Source organism: Carlito syrichta, unplaced genomic scaffold (genome assembly GCF_000164805.1).
Source record: "Carlito syrichta isolate Samal-C Ts95f unplaced genomic scaffold, Tarsius_syrichta-2.0.1 Scaffold261654, whole genome shotgun sequence".
Taxonomy (NCBI): domain Eukaryota; kingdom Metazoa; phylum Chordata; class Mammalia; order Primates; family Tarsiidae; genus Carlito; species Carlito syrichta.
The window spans coordinates 1-1,222 of NW_007205750.1; the positions used below are offsets into that span (position 1 = coordinate 1).

The 1,222-nt window shown below is 38.5% G+C and overlaps 1 pseudogene; it reads left to right on the plus strand.

Annotated features, from left to right (window-relative positions):
- Positions 1-458: 458 nt before the first annotated feature.
- LOC103254009 lies at positions 459-1,124 on the plus strand (annotated as a pseudogene).
- Positions 1,125-1,222: the final 98 nt, after the last annotated feature.

Sequence of the window (1,222 nt, forward strand, 5' to 3'; positions counted from 1 at the left end):
TGTCATTTGATTGCAGCGGGAAGATGAGAAGAGAGTACAGCTAGCTAGTATGTTGGCCTCCTGGGTAGTGCTACTTCACTACTTTTACTTTTCTTAAACCTTGAAGCTTCCGATTTTCATGGAAAAATGTCTCTAGAGTAATGCTGGGTGGCAGAAGGTTGTAAGCAGCTTTCATGTGATGCAGGTATATGTGTGGATAATTCTTTTGTTTTCCATTTTCTTCCTTTAAAGGACAGCTGCAAATGGATTTTTAAAAAAGGATATATCCATATAGTATGCCTCGGGAATGCAAAACATTCTATTTGGAGGTAGGTCTTTCAGGGTTTTGGTTGCAATAATTAAATATTTATTCACCAACTTACTCTCTGTTGTAAATTGGCCAAAGGAAACCTGACTGTGGACTCTGATTCTTCCTAGAGACTGCGTAGGTCTCAGGCTATTCAAAGAATTACCCAAACATGGATATCAGACCAAATCATAACATTTATATCAACAATATGAATGACAAAATTAAAAAAGAAGAATTGAAGAGCTCCCTCTATGCCCTGTTTACCCAGTTTGGCCATGTGGTGGATATTGTGGCTTTAAAGACCATGAAGATAAGGGGCAGGCCTTTGTCATATTTAAGGAACTGGGCTCATCCACAAATGCTTTGAGGCAGTTACAAGGATTTCCATTTTATGGTAAACCAATGCGAATTCAGTATGCAAAAACAGATTCTGATATAATATCTAAAATGCTGGGCACTTTTGATGACACAGAAAACAAAAAAGCTAAAACTGTGGAACAGATTGCAACAACTGCAAACAAAAATCCTGGCCAGGGAATGCCAAATTCAGCTAATACCCAAGGAAATACAAAACCAAATCCCCAAGTTCCCTGATTACCCTCCAAACTATATTTTATTCCTTAATAACTTACTAGAAGGGACTAATGAGATGATGTTATCCATGCTGCTTAATCAGTTCCCTGGTTTCAAGGAAGTACATTAGGTACCTGGGAGACATGACATTGCCTTTGCTGAATTTGAAAATGATGAAAAGGCTGGTACTGCCAGGGATGCTTTACAAGGATTCAAAATCACACAATCCCCTGCCATGAAGATCACCTATGCCAAGAAATAACATCTGGGACAGTAATCTTTAAAGGACTTGGTATCATTTACAGTGTTTGTTTTGATAACATTCGGTCGGGTCATTTTAATAGTGGAGATAGAGGGGAG